The sequence below is a fragment of the Balaenoptera ricei genome, chromosome 11, assembly GCF_028023285.1.
Source record: "Balaenoptera ricei isolate mBalRic1 chromosome 11, mBalRic1.hap2, whole genome shotgun sequence".
In the NCBI taxonomy this organism is placed as follows: domain Eukaryota; kingdom Metazoa; phylum Chordata; class Mammalia; order Artiodactyla; family Balaenopteridae; genus Balaenoptera; species Balaenoptera ricei.
In genome coordinates this window covers 27,916,057-27,933,655 of record NC_082649.1, presented here as the reverse complement: position 1 = coordinate 27,933,655, position 17,599 = coordinate 27,916,057, and the positions used below count along the sequence as shown (strand labels likewise).

At 37.0% G+C, this 17,599-nt stretch overlaps 2 protein-coding genes across 4 annotated transcripts in view; one reads left to right on the top strand and one right to left on the bottom strand.

Annotated features, from left to right (window-relative positions):
- Window positions 1–619, bottom strand: part of CRISP2 (cysteine rich secretory protein 2) — a 29,147-nt gene extending 28,528 nt beyond the window's left edge. The window contains exon 1 of the mRNA XM_059938538.1: window positions 577–619. The gene's annotated coding sequence lies outside the window, so the exon portion shown is untranslated. The remainder of the gene's footprint in view (window positions 1–576) is intronic.
- The window catches only part of CENPQ (centromere protein Q), a 313,629-nt gene that overhangs the window by 124,579 nt on the left and 171,451 nt on the right, over window positions 1–17,599 (top strand). For all 3 annotated transcript variants that reach the window (XR_009505703.1, XR_009505702.1, XR_009505704.1), the window contains exon 9: window positions 12,365–12,446. The gene's annotated coding sequence lies outside the window, so the exon portion shown is untranslated. The remainder of the gene's footprint in view (window positions 1–12,364; window positions 12,447–17,599) is intronic.

The window sequence follows — 17,599 nt, the reverse complement described above, 5'->3', positions numbered from 1 at the left end:
GTATGACAGACTCTAACTCCATCCACCTCACTACAAATAACTCAATTTCGTTTCTTCTGTTTCATTTTTTACGAGGAACTTAAAAAACTGTCAGAGGAAAATTAATAGCTGCAACTGCTTTATTTTCAAGGGTTCTGTTATCTAAATGTATGTGCATAAATTTCCATTTGGTGCCACTCTTAGGCTAATAAATTCATTTGCATTTTCATTCTGAGTTAATAAAGAAGTGTGCATGTGTGTACGTTTGTGGGTATATTTATGCATTGTATAGCTATACGTATATATTTGAGCTTGAAATCCGACTTAGAGAAGACTGCACTGTCATTTCATATGTTTGCAAAATGGTACTATTAGATTAAAATGTACCTGAAGGAATAGTACAGGAGGAATCATAGTTTTATGGTGTAAGATAAAATTATTTACTTTGAACAGTGAAGCAGAAGGCTAGGGTTTTACTACTAGTTCACTAAAGAAAAAACAAAAACAAAATCCCTTGGGTAGCTGTCATGTGAGCTCTTAGATTTCTGAGTTAAAGGAGAATAGAATTAGTCTAAACCAGCCTGCTCCAATTCTTACCTTGGCTTAGAGCCCAGATCTTTCTGCTGCAGGGCGACGGCCAGGGACCTGCTGCTGCTCACCGCTCCGGCCACGGCTGTTAAATACCCTGCCAGCCACGTGCGGGCGACGTCACCGGGCTTTATGCCATCAGCGCGGTCCTGAGCCAACTGAATTATTCACGCAACTCCCTTATCTCCCTCCAGGGATGCACCGTGAAAACCCTACACATTTTCTCATTACCGTCATTACCATCACTTGAGGAGGAAAATAAATGTCTGCTCACATACGTGAACAGAACAGTACGAGCCGGTTGGAGATAATATCAGGATTCAAAATGCCCAGGGCATAATATCAGGATTCAAAATGCCCAGGGCATGGCTGAAAAAAGGAGGGCCTCCTTTCCCAACACGATCTTTTGAACTAACAATTTAAAGAGCTGATTGGAAAAGTCCATAGATACTTGGGTTTGACACCCAATACCAGTGTGGTGTCAACAATGCACTCAGAGAAAGTTGGCATTTTGAAGGTTTGCTCACAAACACGCGTGTTCTTGCCCCTCCTCCTCCCTTCCACGACAGTTTTGTGGTCAGGAAATTCAAGAAGAGTAACAGGGACAAGTTTCAGAAAAATGCCCAGAATTCCTGATCCCAGGCTGCTGGCTTCAAGTTCAGCAGGCATTGGTTGAAGACATGTTGCCTGTCTTCATACTGGTCAGATGAGTACTAGATGATTTTCTCCTATGCTTAGTTGTTTTCAAGATTTAAAGGAATGAATTAACCTATTACCTAAGAGGATGGGTTGGGTCAAAAGATGTCAAACCAAAGATTAAGGTCCATCACAAAGTAGTTCTCTGTACCCCATGCAAAGAGGCTTGACATTTCTCATTCCAACTCTTAGATGCATGAAGGCAATTGTAACTATAACTGCCATGTTTCCTGAGACTGAGTGCTGTTTTCCCTTGGCAACGTTAAAATTCCAAGTGACCAAAGCACAGACGTTATTTTACTAGAAAATGGCTGAAAATTTATAGTACCTGTTTTATCTAGCTCTTTCATTGTTGATTTATGTATTCACCTATCCTTTTCACTAATATAGTACTATTACATAAATATTAAGACTAATTATTAAATATGAACACAATTTAGTATTGTTTAAATTTTGTTTGTTAAGTATGGACGGTTTTTGGTTTTTTACTAAATGCAAAAAGCATCAGATAAATATACAGACAAAATGAAATGACTAAGCCCCCCAAATGACAAATATATATATTCTGAAATGTCTTTGCATATTGACTTCCTGTGGAACTCTGTTATTAACTCAGATAAGCACAGGATAGGCTGAACCCAAGCTGTGAGGATTAAGATGGGAATTTTAATTTTATTAAACTAATGTAAATAAGAATCATTTAAAAATAAACAAGACCAATCATCTTCAGCTCAAACTAATCCTAAGAAAGGATTAGTGTGCTGCTGAAATTAGGTTGTGTTTCATATTCACTAGAGTCCAAAATGCAGCTTAGTCCCCCACAAATAATAAGGAAATTGTGTTCTAAAACTTTTTGATTCGAAAGCTTTTCAAAAGTGATTCCTTCAATTCAAATTTTAACAAAACAGTGATTAGCAGCTAGAGTATTCAAATTCATGGTAACAGAGTTATTTTTCTAATGATACTTAAACTGCTATGATTTTTTTAAAAATTAGCTTTAAGGTTTTTTTCATCATGAGATAAAGTAATATACTGGTTAATCAAAACTTGAAAACACCTTCTATATGCCTTCATAATTGTCTTCTAAAAAACGCATCCAGGGGTCTCATGCACTTAACACAAATTTTATTACTGCAGAGTTTACAATTTCCAATAGGAAATAGAAGAATGTGACTAGGGCAGTTAATCACTCAGTTTTCATATAAAAAACTTCCATCCTTCAGTACAGTTATGTTATATCTTTTAAAGTTCTCTAAATGTAACATCTAGCTAATCAGAAGACAAAGAATGAGAATGTGTGTCCTTGTGTCTCCAGCATTAAGTAGGATTGAAAGAAGTTATTAGATAGACTCACTAAAGGGAGAAAGATAAATGATTCTCACAACCGTAATAGAAATATTCCTTAAGAATATATACGTTCCAGGACATGCTCTCACTCCCTCTTGCGAGAGCACCAGAATCACAACTGGCTGCTGGACAATCATTGACAGGAAGACCCTGGACTTCACCAAGGAGAATACCCCACGTCCAAGGACAGAGGAGAAGCCACAGTGAGACGGTAGGAGGGGCGCAATCAGAGTAAAATCAAATCCCATAACTGCTAGGTGGGTGACTCACAGACTGGCGAACACTTATACCACAGAAGTCCACCCACTGGAGTGAAGGTTCTGAGCCCCACGTCAGGCTTCCCAACCTGGGAGTCCGGCTACGTGAGGAGGAATACCTAGAGAATCAGACTTTGAAGCCTAGTGGGAATTGATTGCAGGACTTTGACAGGACTGGGGGAAACAGAGACCCCACTCTTGGAGGGCACACACAAAGTAATGTGTGCATTGGGACCCAGGGGAAGGCGCAGTGACCCTGGGGGAGACTGAACCAGACCTACCTGCTGGTGTTGGGGGGTCCCCTGCAGAGGCGAGTGGTGGCTCTGTTTCACCATGGGGATAAGGACACTGGCAGCAGAGGTTCTGGGAAGTTCTCCTTGGAGTGAGCCCTCCCAGAGTCTGCCATTAACCCCACCAAAGAGCCCAGGTAGGCTCCAGTGTTGGGTTGCCTCAGGCAAAACAACCAACAGGGAGGGAACCCAGCCCCACCCATCAACAGTCAAGTGGATTAAGGTTTTACTCAGCTCTGACCGCCACAGCAACAGGGAGGGAACCCAGCCCCACCCATCAACAGTCAAGTGGATTAAGGTTTTACTGAGCTCTGACCGCCACAGCAACAGTCAGCTCTACCCACCACCAGAGCCTCCCATCAAGCCTCTTAGATAGCCTCAACCACCAGAGGGCAGACAACAGAAGCAAGAAAAACTACAATCCTGCAGCCTGTGGACCAAAAACCACAGTTACAGAAAGATAGAGAAGATGAAAAGGCAGCGGGCTATGTACCAGATGAAGGAACAAGAAGAAACCCCAGAAAAACAACTAAATGAAGTGGAGATAGGCAACCTTCCAGAAAAAAAATTCAGAATAATGATAGTGAAGATGATCCAGGACCTCGGAATAAGAATGGAGGCAAAGATTGAGAAGATGCAAGAAATGATTAACAAAGACCTAGAAGAATTAAAGAACAAACAAACAGAGATGACCAATACAATAACTGAAATGAAAACTACACTAGAAGGAATCAATAGCAGAATAACTGAGGCAGAAGAACGGATAAGTGACCTGGAAGACAGAATGGTGGAATTCACTGCTGCGGAACAGACTAAAGAAAAAAGAATGAAAAGAAATGAAGACAGCTTAAGAGACCTCTGGGACAACATTAAACGCAACAACATTCGCATTATAGGGGTCCCAGAAGGAGAAGAGAGAGAGAAAGGACCAGAGAAAATATTTGAAGAGATTATAGTCGAAAACTTCCCTAACATGGGAAAGGAAATAGCCACCCAAGTCCAGGAAGTGCAGAGAGTCCCATACAGAATAAACCCAAGGAGAAACATGCCGAGACACATAGTAATCAAAGTGGCAAAAATTAAAGACAAAGAAAAATTATTGAAAGCAGCAAGGGAAAAACGACAAATAAAATACAAGGGAACTCCCATAAGGTTAACAGCTGATTTCTCAGCAGAAACTCTACAAGCCAGAAGGGAGTGGCATGATATACTTAAAGTGATGAAAGGGAAGAACCTACAACCAAGATTACTCTACCTGGCAAGGATCTCATTTAGATTTGATGGAGAAATCAAAAGCTTTACAGACAAGCAAAAGCTAAGAGAATTCAGCACCACCAAACCAGCTCTACAACAAATGCTAAAGGAACTTCTCTAAGTGGGAAACACAAGAGAAGAAAAGGACCTACAAAAACAAACCCAAAACAATTAAGAAAATGGTCATAGGAACATACATATCGATAATTACCTTAAACGTGAATGGATTAAATGCCCCAACCAAAAGACATAGACTGGCTGAATGGATACAAAAACAAGACCCATATATATGCTGTCTACAAGAGACCCACTTTAGACCTAGGGACACATACAGACTGAAAGTGAGGGGATGGAAAAAGATATTCCATGCAAATGGAAATCAAAAGAAAGCTGGAGTAGCTATACTCATATCAGATAAAATAGACTTTAAAATAAAGAATGTTACAAGAGACAAGGAAGGACACTACATAATGATCCAGGGATCAATCCAAGAAGAAGATATAACAATTATAAATATATATGCACCCAACATAGGAGCACCTCAATACATAAGGCAACTGCTAACAGCTATAAAAGAGGAAATCGACAGTAACACAATAATAGTGGGGGACTTTAACACTTCACTTACACCAATGGACAGATCATCCAAAATGAAAATAAATAAGGAAACACAAGCTTTAAATGACACAATAGACCAGTTAGATTTAGTTGATATATATAGGACATTCCATCCAAAAACAGCAGATTACACGTTCTTCTCAAGTGCGCACGGAACATTCTCCAGGATAGATCACATCTTGGGTTACAAATCAAGCCTCAGTAAATTTAAGAAAATCGAAATCATATCAAGCATCTTTTCTGACCACAACGCTATGAGATTAGAAATGAATTACAGGGAAAAAAACGTAAAAAAGACAAACACATGGAGGCTAAACAATACGTTACTAAATAACCAACAGATCACTGAAGAAATCAAAGAGGAAATCAAAAAATACCTAGAGACAAATGACAATGAAAACACGACGACCCAAAACCTATGGGATGCAGCAAAAGCGGTTCTAAGAGGGAAGTTTATAGCTATACAAGCCTACCTCAAGAAACAAGAAAAAGCTCAAGTAAACAATCTAACCTTACACCTAAAGAAACTAGAGAAAGAAGAACAAACAAAACCCAAAGTTAGCAGAAGGAAAGAAATCATAAAGATCAGAGCAGAAATAAATGAAATAGAAACAAAGAAAACAATAGCAAAGATCAATAAAACTAAAAGTTGGTTCTTTGAGAAGATAAACAAAATTGATAAGCCATTAGCCAGACTCATCAAGAAAAAGAGGGAGAGGACTCAAATCAATAAAATCAGAAATGAAAAAGGAGAAGTTACAACAGACACCGCAGAAATACAAAGCATCCTAAGAGACTACTACAAGCAACTTTATGCCAATAAAATGGACAACCTGGAAGAAATGGACAAATTCTTAGAAAGGTATAACCTTCCCAGACTGAATCAGGAAGAAACAGAAAATATGAACAGACCAATCACAAGTAATGAAATTGAAACTGTGATTAAAAATCTTCCAACAAACAAAAGTCCAGGACCAGATGGCTTCACAGGTGAATTCTATCAAACATTTAGAGAAGAGCTAACACCCATCCTTCTCAAACTCTTCCAAAAAATTGCAGAGGAAGGAACACTCCCAAACTCATTCTATGAGGCCACCATCACCCTGATACCAAAACCAGACAAAGCCACTACAAAAAAAGAAAATTACAGACCAATATCACTGATGAATATAGATGCAAAAATCCTCAACAAAATACTAGCAAACAGAATCCAACAACACATTAAAAGGATCATACACCACGATCAAGTGGGATTTATCCCAGGGATGCAAGGATTCTTCAATATACACAAATCAATGTGATACACCATATTAACAAATTGAAGAAGAAAAACCATATGATCATCTCAATAGATGCAGAAAAAGCTTTTGACAAAATTCAACACCCATTTCTGATAAAAACTCTCCAGAAAGTGGGCATAGAGGGAACCTACCTCAACATAATAAAGGCCATATATGACAAACCCACAGCAAACATCATTCTCAATGGTGAAAAACTGAAAGCATTTCCTCTAAGATCAGGAACGAGACAAGGATGGACACTCTCACCACTATTATTCAACATAGTTCTGGAAGTCCTAGCCACGGCAATCAGACAAGAAAAAGAAATAAAAGGAATACAAATTGGAAAAGAAGAAGTAAAACTGTCACTGATTGCAGATGACATGATACTATACATAGAGAATCCTAAAACTGCCACCAGAAAACTGCTAGAGCTAATTAATGAATATGGTAAAGTTGCAGGATACAAAATTAATGCACAGAAATCTCTTGCATTCCTATACACTAATGATGAAAAATCTGAAAGAGAAATTTTGGAAACACTCCCATTTACCATTGCAACAAAAAGAATAAAATACCTAGGAATAAACCTACCTAGGGAGACAAAAGACCTGTATGCAGAAAACTATAAGACACTGATGAAAGAAATTAAAGATGATACCAACAGATGGAGAGATATACCATGTTCTTGGATTGGAAGAATCAACATTGTGAAAATGACTATACTACCCATAGCAATCTACAGATTCAATGCAATCCCTATCAAATTACCAATGGCATTTTTTACGGAGCTAGAACAAATCATCTTAAAATTTGTATGGAGACACAAAAGACCCCGAATAGCCAAAGCAGTCTTGAGGCAAAAAAATGGAGCTGGAGGAATTAGACTCCCTGACTTCAGACTATACTACAAAGCTACAGTAATCAAGACAATATGGTACTGGCACAAAAACAGAAACATAGATCAATGGAACAAGATAGAAAGCCCAGAGATAAACCCACGCACCTATGGTCAACTAATCTATGACAAAGGAGGCAAAGATATACAATGGAGAAAAGACAGTCTCTTCAATAAGTGGTGCTGGGAAAACTGGACAGCTACATGTAAAAGAATGAAATTAGAATACTCCCTAACACCATACACAAAAATAAACTCAAAATGGATTAGAGACCTAAATGTAAGACCGGACACTATAAAACTCTTAGAGGAAAACATAGGAAGAACACTCTTTGACATAAATCACAGCAAGATCTTTTTTGATCCACCTCCTAGAGTAATGGAAATAAAAACCAAAATAAACAAGTGGGACCTAATGAAACTTCAAAGCTTTTGCACAGCAAAGGAAACCATAAACAAGACGAAAAGACAACCCTCAGAATGGGAGAAAATATTTGCAAATGAATCAACGGACAAAGGATTAATCTCCAAAATATATAAACAGCTCATTCAGCTCAATATCAAAGAAACAAACACCCCAATCCAAAAATGGGCAGAAGACCTAAATAGACATTTCTCCAAAGAAGACATACAGACGGCCACGAAGCACATGAAAAGATGCTCAACATCACTAATTATTAGAGAAATGCAAATCAAAACTACAATGAGGTATCACCTCACTCCTGTTAGAATGGGCATCATCAGAAAATCTACAAACAACAAATGCTGGAGAGGGTGTGGAGAAAAGGGAACCCTCTTGCACTGTTGGTGGGAATGTAAATTGATACAGCCACTATGGAGAACAATATGGAGGTTCCTTAAAAAACTAAAAATAGAATTACCATATGACCCAGCAATCCCACTACTGGGCATATACCCAGAGAAAACCGTAATTCAAAAAGACACATGCACCCGAATGTTCATTGCAGCACTATTTACAATAGCCAGGTCATGGAAGCAACCTAAATGCCCATCAACAGACGAATGGATAAAGAAGTTGTGGTACATATATACAATGGAATATTACTCAGCCATAAAAAGGAACGAAATTGAGTCATTTGTTGAGACGTGGATGGATCTAGAGACTGTCATACAGAGTGAAGTAAGTCAGAGAGAGAGAAACAAATATCGTATATTAATGCATATATGTGGATCCTAAAAAAATGGTACAGATGAGCCAGTTTGCAGGGCAGAAGTTGAGACACAGATGTAGAGAATGGACATATGGACACCAACGGGGGAAAACTGCGGTGAGGTGGGGATAGTGGTGTGCTGAATTGGGCGATTGGGATTGACATGTATACACTGATGTGTAGAAAATTGACGCCTAATACCAACCTGCAGTATAAAAAAACAAACAAAACAACTAATACTAAACTTTCATTGGGTTATTTGTATGGAAATACGTTAATATAAATGTTTCAGACATTACATGAAATTTCTAAAAATCTTATATTTGTATTTGTATGGAAATATGTATGGAAATATGTTAATATAAATGTTTCAGACATTACATGAAATTTCTAAAAATCTTATATTTGTATTTGTATGGAAATATGTATGGAAATATGTTAATATAAATGTTTCAGACATTACATGAAATTTCTAAAAATCTTATATGTTCTGGTATAATGTTATAAGTAATAATCCTAGTTATTACTTTAAAATGTATATCTCAGAAATAACTAATTTTCTTGTCAACTGCATTATTATGAACTTTCATCAAATCTTTAACCGTGGTCATTTTTAAGTCTTTTGTCATTTACAGACAGTTCTGGGTGTACTCTGATGATTTTGCAAATGTGTTCCTGTAAAAGGGTTTCATCTTCAGGAAATTCATGGAAAAGACTCTGACAAGTACAGGTTTCTGGTAACTGACTGTACTGCTGAACTGAATGAATAAGCATTTTCAGAACTCTAATGAAATACTGATGAACTCATAAAAGTGCTAACAAAAGATCAAGATGAAAAAAAATGAATTACATGGGACTGAGTGAACTGATGAGGAAGAGTATAATTTTTGTGACTTTCTCTCTGAATTAAAAAAAAAAAAAAATCCCACAAGGACTCAGAGGCAAAGAATATACAAATCAATTTTCACTGCAAAGTAAAGGAGCTGTTACAGTGGAGGATTACTGGACTGAATGTCAATATTATGACATAGTATGAGTGTGTTTCATGTTTGGTAATTGCAATCATTGTTGCTTTTGTTGTGGTCATCCATGTACAATGCTTGGTGTCAGTCTATTTATCTCTTGTAAAAATAAAATACAGTGTGTGTGTGTGAAAAAAAATAAGTAAATAAATAAATAAATAACTTTTAAAAACCCATTAAAAAAAAAAAAAAAGAATATATACGTTCCAAAATATGACCAGACAACACTAAGTTTCCTATAAGCTGGAGACATAAGCTATAAATACTTATTCTTCACCCCTCATCTAGCCCCAGAGATGACAGAAATGAGATGGGAATTCTAAGAGAGACTTCTGCAATTATAAAACTGATATAATGTTGATGGATCCTAAGATGGTTGGAACTTTATGTTTTCTTGATGGACGCAAAGACATGGGCTCAGTGGGAAGTATCCAAAGTCCAAGGAGAGGAGATAGGGATAGGTTGCTGGATAGAATTGTGGCATTATTTCTCTTTTTCATGCCCTTTAAATCAAGTCAGTATCTGAGATCAGGAAAGGCCTAATTGCGGTAGCATTTGGACGAGGTGTGAACTTTGATGAGTATTGGCTAAGCCTGGAAATTAGATCAAAGAACTCAGCAAAATAAGGAAACTACATGAAATTAAAGAAGGAATGGGAAAATGGTATCTTCACCTTGAAAATAAGTCCTGGCAGTAGATTCCAAATATCTACTGCTCTTCCTTTGCCAGTTATAGAGAAATGCTGGGACAATGCTGGAAGCAGTTAGAGACGGGAGCCGAGAACCTAGAACAATAAATATACTTAGTTTTGGCAGCCTTTAGCCATTAGCAGTTAAAGGGACACAGCCATTAAGAAGAAGAGCAGTTATGAAACCGAGCAACAGAGATGTTATCTTGAGGACAAGAAATGTCCATTTGGGAGGATGGAGGATAGAGAGCCCGAGACCATCGACAGCAACGTAAAGCCTCTCAGAACTGATGAAATTCTCCAACTTCACCAAACACCCAAAGGAAAAAATAAAGTGGTATTCATAGGGAAAAATACAATATATTCAAAATTTATGTGAGAAAGCCAAAAATGGGACAAAACATACCAAAGGAAGCTGAACTATTGAAAAGTCAATACAAACTTAAAATGAACACAACAAATATCTTTAGGGGAAATAAGCAAATGAAAAATCTAAATGATGATCAATCAATTTTATTGATTTATATTGAACATCTTTTACTGTGCCACATGCCTGGAAGACAGTGGTTAAACATTATGCTTGAAGTTCATCTTAGGGAGGAGACTTTTGTGTTGACCAAGTAAATACAAATAGCAGAATGAGACACGTAGATCAGTCATCAGCTGTCATTAGCAGAAGTGATATTTAAGCTGGTATTTGTAGTCAGCTATGGTGGGGGCTATATCCAGCTCAGAACAATCCCTCCTTTCTGATGATCACCACCTGAGCAACAGAGATGGGTCCCTGTATCATCTTTGTCTTAACTTGATCTCCCTCTATAACCACTGTTGAGGAGTCAAGGGAGTATCCCTGCCCCTAGTGAAAGAATTAGATTATCTTTGGGAATTCCCTGGCGATCCTGTGGTTAAGATTCCACGGAACTAAGATCCCACACGCCATGCGGCGTGGTCAAAAAAAAAAAAAAAATCAGATTATCTTTTCTGGGAATTAGGACTTCTGATTCCTCTGATGGAATACCTCTGATGAAATCTGCAACATGTAAATTTAATTTTTAATTAAAGACATAAACCAATATTCGAACTAAAGTACAAGAGCCCTTGGATTTTTCTCTTTTTGATACTCTACCACAATGCTATTATTGAGTTCTAAAAATAATCCTGTATTCTTGAAATAAATTTCATTGCTTCTATGCTTAAGCTAGCTCAAATTTTTTTGCCTTAAATAATACTAACTTCAAGAATCAATAGCAGGGAGTTCTCTGGTGGCCTAGTGGTTAGGATTCCAGGCTTTTACTGCCGTGGCCTGGGTTCAATGCCTGGTTGGGGAACTGTGTTCCCTGAAGCCACATGGCAAGGCCAAAAAAAAAAAAAAAAAAAAATTCAATAACACATAGCAACACTACTGGCAATAGTTCTGAATTTTTACATTCTATAAATGTCATATTTATTTATTTACAAAAATATAATGTAAAGAAAAATACCCGTGTGTATGTGTGTGAATAAACTAAGAGTTTATATTTTTAGGGCAATTTTATGTTCACAGCAAAACTGAGGGGAAGGTATAATTTCTCATATATTCCTTGCCCCCAAACATGCATATCCCCTCGTACTATCAACATGCCCCACCAGAGTGATACATTTGTTACAATTGATGAACCTACATTGACCCATCTTAATATAATAACCCAAAGTCCATATTTACATTAGGATTCACTCTTGGTGTTTTACATTCTCTGGGTTTGGACAGCTATATAACGACAGGGATCTATCATTATGGAATCATGCAGAGTATTTTCACTGCCCTAAAAGTCTTCTGTGTTCTGCCTATTCATCCCTCTCGTACCTCCAAACCCCTGGCAACCACCGATGATTTTACTATCTCCATAGTGTTGCCTTTTCCAGAATGTCATATAGTTGCAATCGTACAATAAGTAGCCTTTGCAGATTGGCTACCACATTGGACACTACATTTAAGTGTCCTCTATGTGTTTCCATTTTTTTGCACTACATAATATTAGTTGTTTGGATGTATCACAGTATATTTGTCCATTCACTTACCGAAGTGCATCTTGGTCGTTTCCCAGTTTGGGCAATTATGAAAAAGCCTTCTGTAAACATCAATGTGCAGATATTTGTGTGGATATAAGTTTTCATATCCTGTGGGTAAATACCAAGAAGTGAGATTGCTATATCATATAATAAGAGAATGTTTAGTTTTATAAGAAACTGCCAAACGGTCTTCTGAAGTGGCTGTACCATTTTACTTTCCCACCAGCAATGAATGAGAGTTCCTGCTGAACCACATATTTGCCAGTATTTGCTGTTGTCAGAGTTCCAGATTTTGGCCATTCTAACAGGTATGTAGTGGTATCCCATTGTTGTTTTAATTTGTATTTCCCTGATGATATATCATGTGGAACGTCTTTTCATATGCTTTTTTGTCTTCTATTTTCTTTGGTGGGTTTGTCTGTTAAGGTCTTCGGTTCATTTTTTTCATTGGGTTTTCTTATTTAAGAGATCTTTGTATATTTTGGATAATAGTCCTTTATCGGGGGTATCTTTGGCAAACATTTTCTCCCAGTCTGTGGCTGGTCATTTCATTCTCTTGACATTATCTTGTGCAGAGCAGAGGTTTTTAGCTTTAATAAAGATCAGCTTATCAATTCTTTCTTTCATGGATCATGCCTTTGGTGTTGTACCTCGAAAGGCATTGCCACATCAAAGGTCATCTAGGTGTTCTATGTTGTCTTCTAGGAATTTCATAGTTTTGCATTTTGCATTCAGGTCTGTGATTCATTCTGATTTAATTTTTGTAAAAAGTGTAAAGCCTGTTTATAGGATTTTGCATTTTGCATGTGTATGTCCAATTGTTCCAACACCATTTGTTGAAAAGACTATCTTTGCTTCCTTGTAGTGTCTTTGCTCCTTTTTCAAAGATTAATTGACTATTTATGTGGGTCTATTTCTGGGCTTTCTTTTCTGTTCCGATCTGTCTGTTATTTCACTAATACCACATGCTCTTGATTGCTGTAGCTTTATAGTAAGTTTTGAAGTCAGAGAACGTCAGCCCTCTGATTTTGGTCTTCTCTTCAATATTGTGTTGACTATTTTGGGTATTTGCTTCTCCATATAGCCTTTATAATCAGTTTGTCTAAATTCACAAAATAACTTGCTGAGATTTTGATTTAAATCTATACCTTGCATTGGCTCTCTTGATCTAGTTAGATAGAATTGACACCTTGACAATGTTGAAGATGTGGATAAATTGGATCCCTTGTGCACTGTTGGTGGAAATGTAAAATGATGCAGCCCATGGGGAAAACAGTATGGCAGTTCCTCAAAAATATAAAATAGAACTACCTTATGATCTAACAGTTCCATTTTTGGGTATATTCCAAAAAGAATTGAAACAAGGACTTAAAGAGACATTTGTACACCCATGTTTATTAGCAGCATTATACACAAGCCAAAAGGTGTAAGCAAACAAAGTGCCCATTGACAGATGAATGAATACAGAAAATCTAGTATATCCATACAAGGGAATAGTATTCAACTTTAAAAAGGAAGGCAATTCAGACACATGCTACAACATGGATGAGTTTTGAAGATATTTGGCTGAGTGAAATAAGCCAGTCACAAAAAGGACAACTATTGTATGATTTTCTTTATTTGAAGTACCTAGAGTAGCCAAATTCATAGAGACAAGAGTAGAATGGTAGTTGCAAGGGACTGAGAGCTAGACCATCACTTGAGTTACTGAGTTTTAGATTTTAAAGATGAATATTTTGGACATAGATAGTGATGATGATTACACCAAAAAATGTGAATGTACCTAATGCCGCTGAACTGCACACTTATTATGGTTAATACGATTTTTATATATCATTGTAATTTTTGATTTGTAACTGTAGTGTAAATGCCTGGCAGTTAGCTTTTTTGATTGTAATGTAAGTGCCTGACATTAACATTTGGATTGCTGAAGCATCCACTTCAGAAACATTTATGTATAAGAAGCACATTGCCAGCAATACAACCAGAGAGAGGACCAGGCTGTCCCACCCATGAGGTTCCCTTTTTGGAAAACTCTGGTTGACCTAGCTAACGGACCCTCTGATGAACGCTGGCTTTTCCCTTCCCATGCTTTAATTCCCATTTTACACTCACCAATAAAAAGTGAACGCGCAAAACCCTAGGCATCCATCCTTGACCCCAATAAAAGCATAATCCTGAGTCTACTCCCTTTCTCTCTTTCTAGCTGTGGGCTTACTCTGTGGCCCCAGGCTTGCTGTGTATTCTCCACAACTTGTGAGTAATAAAACTTGTCTTTTCAAAGTTCCCTGCTGGTTGTTGCTGAGGTGCATTTGCAATCATAATATGAACCCCAGGGGCCAGTCCAGCCACAACACTGGCTCCGGCCAGGGAAATGTTTGTGAGAACCACCACGTATAGTATGAGCCCAGGTGAGTCCCCCACAGACATTCTAACCCACAGCATCCCTATTGATAGGCTGAGACTCACACCCCTAAAAGTAGCTAATTTTTTATTTTCTACAGAATTTAAAATGCAAATGCATAACAATAATTATTAATCTCTGTTAATGGGTGCACAATATTTATTTAAAGAAGTAACTTGTGACATCAATAAAAGAGGAGGGGCAGAGTTGCAATGGAGTATTTTATGCAATTGAAGCAAAGTTGGAATCAGTTTAAAATATATTTTAATAACTTTAGGGTGTTTTACATAATCCCCATGGTAACCACAAAGAATAATAAAATATACACAAAAGGAAATAAAAAAGGAATCAAAACTTGTCAAAAAATCAGCTGAACAATAAAGAAGAGATTAATGGAGAAATGAGGAACAAAAAGGATACAAAGACATTCAGAAGACAAATAACAAAATACCTAAGGTTAGTCCTTATTTGTCACTAAGTATATTAAATACAAGTAGATGGATTTAACTCCTCTCTAAAAGATATAGTTGGCAGAATGGATTAAAAATAGGATCTGATTATATGCCATCTACAAGACATTCATTTCACACCTCCAGACACACAAAAGTTGAAGTGAAAGGATGGAAAAAGATACCCATGCAAATAGCAACAACAAGAGGGCTAAATTAGGAATGGCTAAATTAATATCATACAAAATAGACTCTAAATCAAAAACTGTTACTAGAGACAAAGAATGACAAAAGGATCACTTCACCAGGAAGATATAACAATTATAAACATGTATTCACCAAACATCAGAGTTCTCAAATACCTGAAGCAAACACTGAAAGAAATCAAGGGAGAGAAACACAGCCCTACAGTAATAGTAGGAGTTCAACACCCCACTTTCAATATTGGATAGAACAGACAGACATAAGATCAATGGGGAAATACAAAGAACACACCAGCCAACAATAGCAGAATACACATTTTACTCCAGTGCACACAGCATATTTCCCAGGAGAAAACGCACATTAGGCTACAAAATGAATCTTAATATGTTAAAAAAATGAAATATTTAAAAGTATCTTTTCTGATTACACGGAATAAAACTAGAAATCAACAGCAGAAAGAAAAGTGAAAAAATCACAAATATGTGGAAATTAAACACAAAACTTTGAACAACCAATGGGACAAGAAGAAATCACAAGGGAAATCAGAATATGTCTTCAAATAATGGAAAATGAAACACAATATCCAAAAACTTATGGTTTGCAGAGAAAGAAAAACAGATGAAAATTTATAATTGTAAATGTTTATGTTATAAAAAGAAACACCTCAAGTCAACTAGTTAACTTTACACTTGATGGAACTAGAAAAATAATAAACTAAATCCAAAGGTAGTAGAAAAAAGGAAATAATAAAGATTAGAGCAGAGATAAATATATTTGAGAATAGAAAAATGGTAGAGAAAATCAACAAGTTGGTTCTTCAAAAACATCTACAAAATTGACAAACATTTAGCTAGATTTGACTAAGAAAAAAGATGACAAATAAGTAAAATCACAGAAAGAAAAAGGATTATGAGAGTGTTATGAACAATAGTATGCCAAAAATTGAATTACCTAAAAGAAATGGGCAAATTCATAGAAACACACAACCTGTCAAGATTAAGTCATGAAGAAATAAAAAAGCTCCGTAGGCCTATACATAATAAAGAGAATGAATTAGTAAGCAAAATCTCCCAACAAAGAATAGCCCAGAACCAGACGTTTCTCTGGTGAATTCTACTAAATATTTACAGAAGAATTAACATGAATCCTTCTCAAACTCATTCAAGAAATTGAAGAGGAGGGATAACTTTCTAATTTATTCTGGAAAGCCAGTGTTATGCTAACATCAGAGCCATAAACAGACATTAGAAGAAAAGGGAACTACAATAAAATTTAGGATTATTTTTGAAAACATCCTCAAAAATACCAGCAAACTGAATTCAGGAGTATATTAAAAAGATTGTATGCCATGACCAAGTGGGATTTATTCCTGGAATCAAGGATGGATTAACCTACAAAAATAAATCAACTTAATAGACCACATTAAGAGAAGGAAGGGGGGAAAAACATGATCTTCTCAATTGTTGTTTCAAAAGTGTTTGAACAAATTTGACACCCTTTTGTGATATACTCAACAACTAGAATAGAAAGAAACTACCTCAACTTAATGAAGGCCATGTATTACCTTTATTACCATGAGATACTCCATGCAATACAATTGTGATATACTAAATTTTGTACTATGAGCACAATTAATAAATGACAGCTTTGATTAGAAGCAACTGTAGTGTCAGGCATCTCAATGGAAAATTGTGCATTATAAAAATAATAAAAATTAATAGCTAACACAACATGCTGGGATCTGTTAGGAATTCTGTATATATTTTCCCCTTACTTTACCCTCACAGCAACTCTACAAGGGAGGGGCTATTATTATCCCCATTTGCAAATGAGGAAACTGAGGCTCAGATATGTTATCAGGTCGTTGTCAGCAACAGCTATTCTACAAGTAATCAGTAGGTGTGGGACGAATAACCTCCCTAACACTATTATCTTTTCATTGTGTACATCCTCTTAAAGGACTGTGACCTGTTGCCAACAAAGTGTGGAGGTTGTTTTGTTTTTACTATAATCTTTTTTTTTTTTTTTTTTTTTAATTTTATTTATTTATGGCTGTGTTGGGTCTTCGTTTCTGTGCGAGGGCTTTCTCTAGTTGTGGCAAGCGGGGGCCACTCTTCATCGCGGTGCGCGGGCCTCTCACTATCGCGGACTCTCTTGTTGCGGAGCACAGGCTCCAGACGCGCAGGCTCAGTAATTGTGGCTCACGGGCCTAGCTGCTCTGCGGCATGTGGGATCTTCCCAGACCAGGGCTCGAACCCGTGTCCCCTGCATTAGCAGGCAGACTCTCAACCACTGCGCCACCAGGGAAGCCCTACTATAATTTTTAATGCAAATCGTTTAGCTACTCTTTAGAGTAATTTTAGGATATCAATCTAACAGTTAATTTTCCTTGGCGTCAAACCAA